The sequence below is a fragment of the Oncorhynchus keta genome, chromosome 34 (assembly GCF_023373465.1).
Source record: "Oncorhynchus keta strain PuntledgeMale-10-30-2019 chromosome 34, Oket_V2, whole genome shotgun sequence".
Lineage (NCBI taxonomy): Eukaryota > Metazoa > Chordata > Actinopteri > Salmoniformes > Salmonidae > Oncorhynchus > Oncorhynchus keta.
In genome coordinates this window covers 71,301,164-71,317,081 of record NC_068454.1, presented here as the reverse complement: position 1 = coordinate 71,317,081, position 15,918 = coordinate 71,301,164, and the positions used below count along the sequence as shown (strand labels likewise).

At 42.4% G+C, this 15,918-nt stretch overlaps 1 protein-coding gene across 1 annotated transcript in view; it reads left to right on the top strand.

Moving 5' to 3' along the window:
• Window positions 1–388: 388 nt before the first annotated feature.
• dyrk1b (dual-specificity tyrosine-(Y)-phosphorylation regulated kinase 1B) overlaps window positions 389–15,918 on the top strand; it is an 80,382-nt gene continuing 64,852 nt past the window's right edge. The window contains exon 1 of the mRNA XM_052494623.1: window positions 389–1,545. The gene's annotated coding sequence lies outside the window, so the exon portion shown is untranslated. The remainder of the gene's footprint in view (window positions 1,546–15,918) is intronic.

Here is a 15,918-nt window from a genome sequence, read left to right as displayed (position 1 = left end):
TGTAGTTTGATATGGGTGAACTTCATGTGAACGCGCTTCTGAATAATATCGAAATTGTATTCACCATCACAAAATGACGGTGACTAACTGCTATAGTAGTACTTAAACAGAACCGACACGCCGATTGTCAGCTCGTGAGACAAAATACAATATTCATCCCAGTGGTGACCGCCGCCATTTTGAGTGAGTGAATGACCATACAGATTGGTCAATGGTTTTCGTCAACGCGCGAAAGGGGCGGGTAATTTGAACATGATTGACGGTTAGCCGATGCGATATGATTAACTGATAACTATTTAGGTGCCGATAGTTATTCAGAAAATTTGGTACCGTTATACAGTCATGCGAGTTAAGCACATGTTTGAATTAGGTGCTATTTATAATTGACCAATATTAAGAGCATATGTAACGGCATGTCCGTGAATCTAAATGTACTAATTTAGCTTGTTCGTTAAGGTGCTAACCGTATTGGTGATAACGTCAAGGTTGGCTGTTGTTCAGGAAACATGCACGAGCTTGCTAGCGATGTTACGGCTAGCTAGCAACGTTGGCTTGGTAACTACCTTAGCTAATTTACCCAATAATCACATTTAAAACCAGTTTAAGTGCCGAGGTAGTTTGTATAAAAATGTATTACCGCTGCGTTAGATTATGAACGGGCTTTCCATGTGATGTTGAAATTCACACCAAGGGTAGTAGATAGTTTGACTGTCGCAGGTTTGTTTTGGCGGCCATTTTGTAGGGGGAATGCAACTCAAACAGGCGGGAACGAGCTTCGTGTCGAGGGCGCGCTTTTCGTGCAGACCCTCATCTAAGCGATAGCTAGTGCAGTCTGTGGTGTGATCGAGATTAACGGCCAGAGAGGGGGGGTCCCTTGCGAATGCACATCGCTAGTTATAGCGGTGCACCGGAAATACCCCAAATTTATTTTAATCGTTTATTTTTTTTATTTAAACACTCATCCCCTCCACCTTTCCGTTCATCACAACATGCAACACGTAGTTGGATATTAGTAGTAACTGTTACAGTGAAAGCTAGCTAGTTAGTTAGCTAACGTTAGCTAGCCAGACTCAGCAGCTACGATAAACCCAACGTTGCCCGTTTGCTACATGGTTTCCTGAGTGAAAATATAGGCCACGAAAGAATCAACCATCAACGGCGAGATACGGTCTATTTTGGATGACAACCTAGCCATTGCCATGGTACCACATATGTTACCTGTGAACTGTTCAATTAGCTAGCTTGCACTGCGCCGGGCGGACGGTGCCGGACCTCCGAGTTCAATCTGCGCTCTTGCTGGACTGCGCTTTGGAGTCTAACCTCACTGAAGACCCGAGTTTTGACGGGGATTTATTGCAAAAACGACACTACCCTCTCGTTATTAGGATATCTCACCCATCAGAGGGCTGACAGTTTGGGGGTGGGGGGGGATTGGTTTGCCGGTTGTTATTTTGCCCGGTACCTGTGGTGGAGGCTAGGACGGAGGGAGAGAGGGAATGCTGATAATGGCTGCTCCGGGAAGCTGGAAACGAACCGCCGCCTGAGGTAAGAGATAAGCTTGGTTTATTCACTCACTGGGTTTTAACTAATTTGTTGTGAAGATGCTGTTTTTGTCATCTGTCGTTATGTGTTTGACCATGATGATACACTGACATCCATACAAACAGCACCTTCTGTACCCTCCCATGTCCTCCAACCTCAGCATCAATATGCAATTTTCAATCACAATGGTGCTAGTTAATTGTACAGGACATTCACTTGGCTTGTAACATTATTTATCGATTCGTACACCTTGTGTACAATTTAGCTAGTAGCTACATTTTTCCCGTAGTGATGCCTTGCAATGAAGATCATCAACGTTGGTTGTGATTCGCCATGATGGAAAACTGCGATAGACAGCTACAATGTATCCGAGGCTAGTTCAGACTATCCTTTAACATCTTTTAGAAATCACATTCTCAGTTGCAATGTACGAATGACGTAGGATTATCAGAAGTCACCCTGCCCAGTAGTCTCAATATTAGTATGGGCAGTGTTGGCCATGTAAGCTGTCGATGAGCATGCCTCATCATGGACTTATTACGATTTGATGTATGACTGGGATATCCTCCCCTTTCAATGTATCACACAGCCACTGTTCCTACTCGTGGTAAAATTGAGAAATGATGGATGCCATATTCTAAATCACTCCTGCCTAATTTTATCTGCAGTGTTTTCTTTAACTAACCAATGCAAATATTTTGAAGAGAATGCCCAAAAGCCACTGCATCGCTGCATTTTAGAATTCACAGCAAGACAGTGAGGAAGGGTATTGTAATCTCTGATGAAGGCTGTGGATGGTGATTCAAGAAAAAACGATACATTAAAGAATGTCATAATTATATATGTTTTGATTTCGGTATGAAGGATGACAATACAACCCTTGGATCTTCATACGTTCACACGTGTGTGAATTGGGAGTGACATGCAGTTTCTGACGAAATTGCCACCTAAGACTATGAAAAGCAGTCTGTTATAGTGCATTTGTTGGAGTATATTTTCCATTTTGAATAACCTTTGTCGCAAAGTCATACCTTGGATAAATCTCAGTGCCTACACCCTTGATTTCCATGTAGCATTATGAGCAAGCCCTTGCTGTGGTGCTGAAGTAGAAATGCCGGTTCAAAATGGATTCACTTTCCTCTGTCCTTGTTGTCTTCATTCTCTTACTGTTACCACTGCACTGAAGTGAAACAGTTATTACACGTTAATGCATATGTCGTTAAGATTTGTACAGCATCAGAATTTGATGTATTTTGATCTTAATGAATGTATCCCTCATCCACGTCCATCATGTTTGTTAACCCTAACCAGAAAAATCATTCCCTCGTTAGTTTTTAGGTGAAAGGTTGGGTGCAGTTTGACATTGTCTCTAAGCTACTGAGTCATGATTCTTTCTTGTAGTTTTGCTTGTCCTCATACATTTGGAGCATTAAAATGGATGATTCTCAGTAAATGCTGTATTTCCAAGTTGCATGGGTGATTTCCATTTAGCATTCTGAACCACATTATGAGCATTTGACTGCATGTGACAATGACACATTTATTTGGTCAAAAGCTTTGCTGAATACACAGTTGTGATACATTCTCTTGCCAAGATATTTAAAGACCAATTTGAGTGTGCATTACATCCCTCCATACCATAGCTTCATGTTGTAGGCCTCTCTTTCCCTCTCAATTTGGGGTGAGAGAAAAGCTCTGTTCAAGATTTATTTTGGTACCGGTAGCAGAGTGACACGCTGTTGTGAATGGACTGACTAACTTCATTGTATCGAACCTTGACATAACTGAAGTGCAGCAAGTTGGTGTTGACTAGTCACCAAAATACTGACTGTGTGAAGAGGTGCTGTTTTATGTGTCAGTCAAGCTGAGTGTTTGTGGGAGTGTGATTCCGGGATTATGAGATGCTCGCCTACAAGGATGACTTTCCGGTCATGTTGCAAATATGTATTAGAGCTCATGAGCACTTGGTCCAGTCAAAGGGCATGCCGCTGTTTTACCGGTGAGCATGTGTCAAAAGTTTGTACTGGCATTTGCAGGTGCAAGTCAGTGAGTGTGCGTGTCTTGAAGCCTAGTAGGGATCATTATGATGGTGGGGGTGGCTGTCTGTAATTTGGACTCTTATTTGAATCTAGTAACTTTAACCTAGGTAGTAGCTTGGCCCCCCACTCCCTTCCCATGCTCTTTTTCTAGTGACCCTGGCACTGGTGAGGTAACCTATCGCTTGTTTGTCTTTGGAGAGACCACTTGAGGGGGCCTTCAGCATTCATCTATTGATTTACACCTGAGTTTGATAGCTTAGGGAGGGGAAGCAGGGGATACCTACTCGCACACAAGTTCATAGTTCCCCACCTCCCACGCCTGGCGTTTACACGGTGGAAAACTTGATTTACAGTGTAAGCAGTGTCTTGCCTGTTACAGAGAAGGCAGAGTCCATAGCCCACGGTTTTCGAGGCAGTCCCCTTTGAGCACATGCCCTTAAAGTGTGTTAGAGGGGGACTGGAAGGAAACAGGTTCAGTGAGTTTACTCTAGAGTGAAAGTTTGCTCGTGGGCTTTAGTAGGGCCTGGAACGCTACTCGGACCGGGGTTGATTGAACTGCAGCCTGTCAGTCCCGTATTAAACCTGCCCAACACGCCTTTCCCCCTCCCTATTCTATTCCTGTCCAGCAGTCCCAATGTGACTTTGTCCTCAGTGTCTCTATCTCTCTCTGAGAGGACAACCCCACCCCACTTCTCAGCCCTCTAAAAGTACATTTGATTTTGATCTGGCTCTGAATGAACCCATTTCCTGATGCACAGCAACTTCACTACCTCATCAGTACTCAAGTTGCCCACGTGCGTTTTCCCCCCCTAAAATCACCCTCATCTCAGCCTAGATAAGATACAGGGTAACATATCTTCAATTCGTTTCTATCAAAAATGTTGTTTTTAGGTGCCACTGGATACTGATTTTGGGGCCTTCAGTGTCCATCTGAAGATACAATCTGGGGGACACACTGGTGAGTGTACCAGTGCGTTCAATGATGCTCTCTTGGTTACAGACTATATGCTTGCAACCTTTGGTTCATTACCACCCCACCTTGACTGGCACGTGTCTCAGCGAAGTTCGAGTTTCAGACTGGGCTACCTGCACAATGTAACCACATAGTTGGCTACTAAACCTCTCCTTCTTCAGCCAATTCAACATCTGATCATGTCTGATCAGCTTTGTGTTCTTAGAATTGTGTTTAACTCTCAGAACCTCTCAGGTAATGTTATGGAAACTGGAAAATGTTGAATGTGAAAGAAGGCAAAGGATATGCTAGGTCAGTCAGTAAAATCTGCATCAAGTGAATGGCTAGATCAATTTGCAATGGAGGAATGCTTGGAGTGGATTCGATCAATGGCATCGCATGTACATTTGTCATCAGTCATTTAAGTGAGCGATCATAATTACATGTAACGATTCAAAGAGGAATCAACTACAGTGATTAGCATACTAATACATTTTTTTTTCATCTAGTTTTGAATGATAACTATTGGGGAAAGCACAGCATCTAAAAAACCGAAGGACACAACTGTAATCCCACAGTTCCAATTTCTCCCCTTGCTGTAGCCAGAAGCAACCAGGCAAGCTTCAAGAAACCGACAACCCCCCTTCTCTCCTTCCATTTAACCCATATCCTCCTTTTCAGGATACCTTTTTTTTTTGAACAGATGTGAATCAAAGTATATTTCATGAACTGAGGTGAGGGTTGTCATCTATAAATCAATCATGATACCCACCAAGTCAGAATTAAAGCACAGCCTTGTGGTACAGACCAGTAACTGAAGTGGAATTGCTCAGTCTGTTTGAAAACTAGTGCGTCTCTTCTAGGTTAATTGACAGCTGCAGACAAGACCACTAAGTAGTTGATTGGTGGTTACTATACAGTACCAGTCAAAAGTTTGGACACATCTGCCCATTCCAAGGTTTTTCTTTATTTTTTACTATTTTCTCCATTGTAGAATGATAGTGAAGACATCAAAACTATGAATTAACACATTTGGAATCATATAAACTCAGCAAAAAAAGTCCTCTCACTGTCAACTGCGTTTATTCTCAGCAAACTTAACGTGTAAATAGTTGTATGAACATAAGATTCAACAACTGAGACATAAACTGAACAAGTTCCCCAGACATGTGACTAACAGAAATGGAATAATCTGTCCCTGAACAAAGGGGGGTCAAAATCAAAAGTAACAGTCCATATCTGGTGTGGCCACCAGCTGCATGTAGTACTGCAGTGCATCTCCTCATGGATTGCACGAGATTTGCCAGTTTTTGCTGTGAGATGTTACCCCACTCTTCCACCAAGGCACCTGCAAGTTCCCAGACATTTCTGGGTGGAATGGCCCTAGCCCTCATCCTGTGATCCAACAGGTCCCAGACGTGCTCAATGGGATTGAGATGTGGGCTATTCGCTGGCCATGGCAGAACCCTGACATTCCTGTCTTGCAGGAAATCACACACAGAACGTGCAGTATTGCTGGTGGCATTGTCACGCTGGAGGGTCATGTCAGGATGAGCCTGCAGGAAGGGCACATGGAGGAGGATGTCTTCCCTGTAACGACTGTGTTGAGATTGCCTGCAATGACAACAAGCTCAGTCCGATGAAGCTGTGACACACCGCCCCAGACTACGCCCCAGACTGCGCCCCAGATCACCGCCAAATCGATCCCGCTCCAGAGTACAGGCCTCGGTTTAACGCTCATTTCTTCGACAATAAACACAAATCCGACCATCACCCCTGGTGAGACAAAACCGCAACTCGTCAGTGAAGAGCACTTTTTGCCAGTCCTGTCTGGTCCAGCGACGGTGGGTTTGTGCCCATAGGCGACGTTGTTGCCGGTGATGTCTGGTGAGGACCTGCCTTACAACAGACCTACAAGCCCTCAGTCCAGCCTCTCTCAGCCTATTGTGGACAGTCTGAGCACTGATGGAGGGATTGTACGTTCCTGGTGTATCTTGGGCAGTTGTTGTTGCCATCCTGTATCTGTCCCGCAAGTGTGCTGTTCGGATGTTCTGATCCTGTGCAGGTGTTGTTACATGTGGTCTGCCACTGCGAGGACGATCGGCTGTCCATCCTGTAGCGCTGTCTTAAGCGTCTCACAGTACAGACATTGCAATTTATTGCCCTGGCCACATCTGCAGTCCTCATGCCTCCTTGCAGCATGCCTAAGGCACATTCACACAGATGGCCAGGGACCCTGGGCATCTTTCTTTTGGTGTTTTTCAGAGCCTGTAGAAAGGTCACTTTGGTGTCCTAAGTTTCCATAACTGTGACCTTAATTAATTGCCTACCGTCTGTAAGCTGTTCGTGTCTTAACGACCGTTCCACAGGTGCATGGTTCATTAATTGTTTATGGTTCATTGAACAAGCATGGGAAACAGTGTTTAAACCCTTTGCAATGAAGATCTGTGAAGTTATTTGGATTTTTACGAATTATCTTTGAAAGACAGGGTCCTGAAAGAGGTACATGTCTTTTTTTTTTGCGGAGTTTAGTAACCAAAAAAGTGTTAAACAAATCAAAATGTATTTTATTTTTGAGATTCTTCAAAGTAGCCACCCTTTGCCTTGATGACAGCTTTGAAAGGGGATTTTGGGGAGAGAACCAAAATGTAATCAGGCAAAATATATAAACGATTTTATGGGGCCCTACTTTCGGCGCAGATCTAGGATCAGTTTACCCTGCCCAAGCTAACCTTAAAATGCAGAGCTGCTTTAGTACTTCATTCATTCACTCACTTATTGACCGATCTCCCTACATGTCTGTCCGCCATCCTCTTTCATTCATCTGTACCGAAGGAAAGCCACCTGTTTACTGATCAGTTTGGTAGAATCGTACCAGAGGTGTTTGTGCAGTTCGAGGAATAAGACACCTGACCCCAGATCAGTGTTTTTGATTAGGAACTTCCAGAAATGACCACGCCAGGCTAATTCTCACTTTCTCTTGCCCTGCCCCTGTTAGTTTCCCGTCCCCTTTAATGCACCTTTCTCTGTTTTTCGAATATCTCATAAATTACTAATGAAAGGCAACACACTACCCTGGTTCCTTCACCACTGGCTGGCAGGTAGAGGAGTGCTCAGCCCTGGCTCCTGACTAGGGGATGGAGAGGGGAGCCTTTAACCATCATCATTCAGGTGACCTGCCAGCCAGGGATATAAGGTGAAATGGTTAGTGGTTGTAATCTTAAAATTGTCCCTTAATGAACAGTTTTGATTTATATTATAGCTCCTTGAGAACTGTATGTAGGCTTACTACTGTGGATTGTTGCAGATCTGTTGATTGTCTTCATGAATCCTGAATAAATTCCAGAAAGCTTACCTCCCTCCACAATTTCAGAATGTTGGCTCTTGAGGAGGCGCTGGGTCACTTCCAGTATGTAGGTGTATTTACACTATATATTAGAGGTCAACCAATTAATTGGATTTCTAGTTTTCATAACAATCGGAAATCTGTATTTTTGGGCGCCGATTTGCCGATTCTTTATTTATTTATTCCCCCCCACCTTTTATTTAACTAGGCAAGTCAGTTAAGAACACATTCTTATTTTCAATGATGGCCTAGGAACGGTGGGTTAACTGCCTTGTTCAGGGGAAGAACGACAGATTTTCACCTTGTCAGGTCGGGGGATCCAATCTTGGAAATTTACAGTTAACTAGTCCAACGCAATAACGACCTGCCTCTCTCTCGTTGCACTCCACAAGGAGAATGCAGTAAGCCAAGGTAAGTTGCTAGCTAGCATTAAACTTATCTAATAAAAAACAATCAATCATAATCACTAGTTAACTACACATGGTTGATGATATTACTAGATATTATCTAGCGTGTCCCGCATTGCATATAATCTGACTGAGCATACAAGTATCTAAGTATCTTACTGAGTGGTTGTAGGCAGAAGCAGGTGTGTAAACATTAATTCAAACAGCTCTTTCGTGCGTTTTGCCAGCAGCTCTTCGTTGTGCGTCAAGCATTGCGCTGTTTTATGACTTCAATCCTATCAACTCCAGAGATGAGGCTGGTGTAACTGATGTGAAATGGCTAGCTAATAGCGTTTCAAACGTCACTCGCTCCAAGCCTTCTAGTAGTTGTTCCCCTTGCTCTGCATGAGTAACGCTGCTTTGATGGTGGCTGTTGTCGTTGTGTTCCTGGTTCGAGCCCAGGGATGAGCGAGGAGAGGGACGGAAGCTATACTGTTACACTGGCAATACTAAAGTGCCTATAAGAACATCCAATAGTCAAAGGTTAATGAAATACAAATGGTATAGAGGGAAATAGTCCTAGAAGTCCTATAACTACAACCTAAAACTTCTTACCTGGGAATATTGAAGACTCATGTTAAAAGGAACCAACACCTTTCATATGTTCTCATGTTCTGAGCAAGGAACTAAAATGTTAGCTTTCTTACATATTGCACTTTTACTTTCTTCTCCAACACTTTATTTTTGCATTATTTAAACCAAATTGAACATGTTTCATTATTTACTTGAGGCTAAATTGATTTTATTGATGTATTATAGTAAGTTAAAATAAGTGTTCATTCAGTATTGTTGTAAATGTCATTATTACAAATATTTTTTAAATTTAAATTGGCCGATTGAATTGGTATCGGCTTTTTTGGTCCTTCAATAATCGGTACCGGCGTTGAAAAATCATATTCGGTCGACCTCTACTATATATGGGTGTCCATGGGGTTATTGGGGTGGTTGATTTTGTGTGTGTTTGTGTTTTATTTATGAGTGGTTTATTAGGCATGATGCCATGTTCCCCTGCCCTTGTTTGTGTAGTGGTAGGCACAGTGGCCTTTCTGAACAGTGCTGGGCCTGTTGGAGAGCTGACGGTGTGGTGGACAGGGCACTGGGTGTGTGCCCTCCCTGAGGTGAGTCACTGCTGGGCTAAGCCTGGCTGGTCCTGGGCTCCAGTCTGTCCATTTACCTTTACTGGAGGTAGTGGACTGGAGAAATTAAATGTTGTTCAATCCTGTGTCTGAAGACTCACAGAATGTGAAGGGCAGACTTTTGCTAAAGCCCAGCACTAACACACCTGACTCAACTAATCAATATATCACCAAAACCTTTTTTTAAAATTGTAATGTGTTAACACTCGTCTGGAACAAAAGCCTTTGGTTCCTACTAACCAGGATGGAAGAACTCTGGACTTGAGGGAGCAACTCCACTCATCACAGTCAACATCTCACTGTCACTCTGAGAGGACCAGACTTTTATGTTGTTGCCAGAGCAGTCCATAATCACTGTGTAGGGTGGACTCTGTAATCATTGGATCTTGTGGACAACCACAGATGCTAGTTGTTCTGTTGCACAGCTCCCTCCCAACTGAACAGGTATATTATGGCTGGTTAGTTTATAGTTAGTATTCACTTTGAATGTTGATCAGCTTTATGGTTAGAAAATGTTTGACATCACTATGACTAGGGCCAGTACATGTGTCCGCCTGGCTAGGAAAAATTAACGTGACCACCTGGCTAGGGCCTTAATCATGACACCTTTCAGTCCGTAACGGGTGCTTGTTTACTTATGGTATAACCAACTTTGTCAGTGGCTCTGTGGTCTACTTCCATGTTACTGAAAAACCATCCTGTGGAAAAAGCCACAGGATGGTTTTTTCACTACCATTAACTATTTCTTTATTTATGTATACGTTTTTAAGTAAATACCTGCAGTCAACTTGTGCAATACATTAGGAGAGAAAGAACATTGCGTTCTTCATTTCACCTGTCATGTTATTATGAAGATTATGGTAGTCCCCAGTCACGTGGTGTTTGTTTACAAGCACACAACAACTGGAGACTGAATCCTTGTGAGTCACTCACTGTTGTGCAGCATGCACCAGGTGATCTAATTACAGTATGGCATTCACAACTAAATGTTTGCTAGCCAGACATCTTTTAACTATTAAGCTGACTGTCTAAAATGTGCTAAATGCTCTGCAGTTGTGCATTTGGTTTCCTATTTAGTAGCTAGTTAGTCTCTTCCAAAATCAAGCATTAGCTTGGTAACAGCAGAGAATCCCCTTCTGGTTTAAGAGCCTTGCTGGCTAAAATTTGATTTGTGCTTTCAGAAAACGGTGACTATAATTTTTTTGTTACTTGTATAGTTTAGGTAAGAAACTGTACAAAATGTTCGCAATGCGCTCGATAGCATTCTCTATGGGATTTTACATGTTAGTCTGTAATCCAAAGGTTAGCAATGCTATCAGTGGGGTTTGAAAACAGCGGCCTTTGTGTTCAGTGCCGGGATTACCGAATATCTCGACATGGCACAAGGTCAGTATGAAGGTACACTATATATACAAAAGTATGTGGACAACCCTTCAAATTAGTGGATTTGGGCTATTTCAGCCACACCCATTGCTGACAGGTCTATAAAATAGAGCACACAGCCATGCAATCACCGTAGACAAACAGTAGTAGAATGTCCAGTACTGAAGAGCTCTGTGACTTTCAATGTGGTACCGTCAAAGGATGCCATATTTCCAACAAGTCAGTTGGTCAAATTTCTGCCCTGCTAAAGCTGCCCCAGTCAACTGTAAGTGCTGTTATTGTGAAGTGGAAACGTCTAGGAGCAACAGCGGCTCAGCCGCGAAGTGGTCGGCCACAAAAGCCCACAGAACGGGACTGCCAAGTGCTGAAGAACATAGCTCGTAAAAATCGTCTGACCTTGGTTGCAACTCTCACTACTGAGTTCCAAACGGCCTCTGGAAGCAACGTCAGCATAATAACTGTTCGTCGGGAGCTTCAAGAAATGGTTTTCTATGGCTGTGCAGCCTCAGAGAAGCCTAAAACCACTGTGCAATGCCAAGCGTCGGCTGGAGTGGTGTAAAGCTCGCCGCCATTGGACTCTGGAGCAGTGGAAATGTGTTCTCTGGAGGGATGAATCGCGCTTCACCATCTGGCAGTCCAATGGGCAAATCTGGGTTTGGGGGATGCCAGATGAACGCTACCTGACACAATGCATAGTGCCAACTGTAAAGTTTGGTGGGTCTGAGATTGAACCAGCAACCTTTCAGATACAGGCCCTAAGCTCTATCTAACCACTAGGCTAACTGCCACCCTGGGATGATTTGGAACGCCGACTGTGAGCCAGGCCTAATCGCCCAACATCTGTGCCCCACCTCACTAATACTTTTGTGGATGAATGGAATCAAGTCCCCGCAGCAATGTTCCAACATCTAGTGGAAAGCCTTCCCAGAAAAGTGGAGTTTGTTATAGCAGCAATTCCATATTAATGCCCATGATTTTGGAATAAGGTGTTGGACAAGCAGGCGTCCACATACTTTTAGTCATGTAGTGTATGACAATCTGGATTTCGCCCAAGCCTAGTGAACATGTTATTGATGCACCAGGAAAATGCAGAACCGTGTGAGAGAGGTGGGTGGGTGTGTGTGTGAGAGAAATGCATGTTTCTGTGTGAGTGTGTTTGCAGTGAGCGGCTGCTCTCCTTGGTGCTGCTTTTTCCTCGGCAGCATGCTGACCTGCTTAACTCAGCTGAGAGGGAGCTAATGGAGAAGGAGACAGAAAGACACTGAAAAGCAAGGTAACAGAGGAGGAAAATAAATAAGGAGACGAATCAAGTTAAGTGGAAAGGTGTTTTCAAGGAGAAAGAAATAGGGAGAAAGATGACAACATTATAGCATGTCAAGATAAGAAAGTGTAGGTAGCTACACTATGTCAGTGTAGGTGAGGGGAGGGAAGAGGGACAGTAGCTGTTAAAATGGACCTTACTACTTCATCACTTAAGCAAGCCTTGATCCGTGCCTGTATTGTACTAGATTATCCTCCTATGAATAAAAACATCTCTTCATTATGCATATTTTATATATGATGAGCTTTATAGATTTGTCTTATGACTGGGAGGGGAGAGCTGGGAGGGGAGGCTTGGAATTCAATCAAACCCACCAAAGCAATGTTTACATTGTTTGTTTACAAACTACTATCCCTGTACTCACCTAAACTGAAAGCATATGGTCATTTCCAAATAAAAGGACCCATGACCATCAACATGTGAAGTTCATAGGAGCATTTCAAATGAAAGCCAAGGCTATTTTTTAGAAAGTAAGGCATATATACATTTTTCAACCATATTCCACCCTAAAAATTAGGGATACGCAAAGGCTTTGTTTTCTGGTCAAATAGACGGATAGATGGGTCTTCAACAATATCTATCAGAAAGTCTTAAAAGGTATTGGAAATGCATCAAAACACAATGTGAAAGTAAAGACCCCTGCCAACTTATATTTTATTTAACCATTATTTAACTAATTAACATCAGCACTTATATTTTGTTTTCGAGAAATGATTTACCTTGCCTTGCAAGGCACCTTGCCTTGTGCGTTTTTGGTAACGGAATTACATAAGATATTTTAAAATTTTTGGGGAGGATAATGAAAGTTCACAGAAGTAACAAGTAAAGGTAGACATACCAATTTCATTCGTGTTGTTACTGATATCAAGTTTGTTTATGAATTATCATGTGACTAAAACTATTAACTCTTAAAAAATTATAGTCACCAAACCACAGTTGGGTCACCTGCTACTGTTCTCCCTTCCACTGGCATACTGTTATTCAGCTCAGCTCAGAACAGTTATTTTATCTTTCTGTCGTCTCGTGATCAAAGCAAGACTGTGAAAACAGTCTGGACAACCCTTCCCTTGCACTCTCTTGTCTCTCCAGATGTCACCTCTCCCAGCCCTTACTGACACCTACCCTGTGTTTCCATCTATTGTAACAAGCATCCTCGCCCACTCATCACCGACAAATACCGGATGTCCATGGACGTTGAAAAGTAGTTGAAATTTGGTCAGTCCGCCCTGGCCAGACCAAATCTGAGTTTGGACTATACAGCACAGTAGAAAACAGTAAAGAAAAGTACACTACTGTACAGTAGCGCACACTACTATAAACTCTGCTGTGCTGTACTCTAGTGTGCTCGAGTTTGCTGTACTGTAATGTCCAAACCTGCGAAGCATAGAAATCTATGATTGTTTCAGATTTGGTCTTGTCCGGACAAAACATATGTGGCCTTGTTTAGGGGCGGAACTCTTTACAATAATATGCAAAATAAGGATATGGCATAGTTCTACCTTTGTGTACCTATTCAGGATACATCCCCATGCAGGGGTTCAGCGTCAACTCTGAATTCTGTTTTTTCACGCAGAACATTAAAAACATTAAAAAAAAAAAATCTTGCTGCATTTATAAACACAGGTCTAAAATGCCTTTTGTCATTTTTGCTCAGCATCAGATTAATTTTGTGCTTCAGTTGCACTTCTCCACTCGGATGTGAATTCACGAACAGGCTTTCAGTCAGCAGACTGCGCTCTAGCTGGTGTGTAGCAACTTTTCTCTGGTACTTTTCTCGGTGTAGTTTACCATTTCTCCAGCAAAATGCAAGATTAACTTTAAAAAAACATTACAATGTATCTGGCTACATTATTTCTATGATTAACATTAGAAATATTATGACCATGCATAGGTTTTGCAAAAGAAACCTTGCTTTATCATTGTATGCTCATTTACTTGTGTGGCTGCTATCCTAACAACATACCCAAGCCGGCCGCGTGCAAATTAATTTTGCGCACACCAAACACGATTACGACACGCAGGTTAAAATATCAAAACAAACTCTGAACCAATTGGATTAATTTGGGGACAGGTCTAAAAGCATTAAACATTTATGGCAATTTAGCTAGCTAGCTTGCAGTTACTAGCTAATTTGACCTATTTAGCTAGCTTACTGTTGCTAGCTAATTTGTCCTGGGATAGAAACGTTGAGTTGTTACTTTACCTGAAATGCACAAGGTCCTCTACGCTGACAATTGATCCACACATAAAACGTTCCAACCGAATCGTTTCCTAGTCATCTCTGCTCCTTCCAGGCCTTTTCTTCTTTGGACTTTATATAGCGATTGGTATCTAACTTTCATAGTTACCATGACGACCGACCAAACTCAGATCTTTCAATCACCCACGTGGGTATAACCAATGAGGAGGTGGCACGTGGATATCTGCTTCTATAAACCAAGGAGGAGATGGGAGAGGTAGGACTTGCACTGCGTTCAGTCACAAATATAACTTCTATTTTAGCGCTTGGCAACGCAGACGCTCGTTGGCGCACCCAAGCAGTGTGGGTGCAATAATTGAATAACGTATGTTTACATTTATTTTGCAGCGCACGCGACGTGAACGGTGTGGTCAGAATGTAATAACATTGCACTTCTGTTGTCATCTGAAGAAAATAGCTTAATTTTCAGCGGAATGTATTTTTGTGAAGAAAAACTATAGGAAAACACCACTGATCACTCTGTTGAAGCAAAATAAAAACACTGACTTTCAATATAAAACAGGTGAAATGGTTTAAAACACAGATTGTTTTTACCAGCAGCATACCACTGCTGGCTTACTTCTGAAGCTAAGCAGGGTTGGTCCTGGTCAGTTCCTGGATGGGAGACCAGATGCGGCTGGAAGTGGTGTTGAAGGGCCAGTAGGAGGCACTCATTCCTCTGGTCGAAAAAAATATATCCCAATGCCCCAGGGCAGTGATTGGGGACACTGCCCTGTGTAGGGTGCCGTCTTTCGGATGGGATGCTAAACGGGTCTCCTGACTCTCTGAGGTCATTAAAGATCCCATGGCACTTATTGTAAGAGTAGGGGTGTTAACCCCGGTGTCCTGGCTAAATTCCCAATCTGGCCCTCAAACCATCACGGTCACCTAATAATCCCCAGTTTACAATTGGCTCATTAATCCCCCTCCTCTCCGCTGTAACTATTCCCCAGGTCGTTGCTGCAAATGACAACGTGTTCTCAGTCAACTTACTTGGTAAAATAATGGATAAATAAATTAAATGGTTTGCGTTTTGAAAATGCTTATTTCTGAACTATAACGTGACCCATGCCATGAATAGAATGATATTCATATCCATAATTATGCATTTCTGAATATTACAGGTCAATGACTCATGATGTAAATCCACTTTACCCACTGTATTTCAATAACCAAAATGTGTTTTTTTTTCAAACACAAGGGGTCATGTCATAGCTGACACCCATTCTTTCTGCAGACCTCATTGGTTCTTAATTTTGAGTTTCTGGGAAACAGTCACACAAAAACAGAAAGGTAAAAAAATACATTGAAAATTGCATCTGCACGGTTCTTTCAGTAAATGTGTTTTAGTGAAATTTTATTTTAAATTGTTCTAAGTAGTCCTTATGCATAGTTGTATGGTTTGTTAATCTTTGAAATGTGTTTTTTTTTGTTTTTTTTGCATACATTTTAGAATTAAACATCTGAGTCAGTGTAATTCCTTTACTGTGGTAATTCCCATCTACAAAAAAAGC